Below are 200 nucleotides of genomic sequence, written 5' to 3'. Positions count from 1 at the left end.
TCCAATAGACTGATTACTGTTATTCTAACTTCTCCCGCTCTGCTCTAGGTGCCTTGCACCACACACCCCTTTTTGCTAGTAGCCAAATATCTTTAAAGTTTAAAGGATTTCTAGCTCACATTCCCCACACCATCACATTACCTCCACCAGTCTGACTGGTTCACACGATGCCGGTTGAGCACATGGATTCATGCTGCTGG

This window comes from Clarias gariepinus, chromosome 16, assembly GCF_024256425.1.
Source record: "Clarias gariepinus isolate MV-2021 ecotype Netherlands chromosome 16, CGAR_prim_01v2, whole genome shotgun sequence".
Classification (NCBI taxonomy): Eukaryota; Metazoa; Chordata; class Actinopteri; order Siluriformes; family Clariidae; genus Clarias; species Clarias gariepinus.
The sequence above is the reverse complement of the archived record's forward strand: the minus strand, read 5'-3'. Positions refer to the sequence as shown.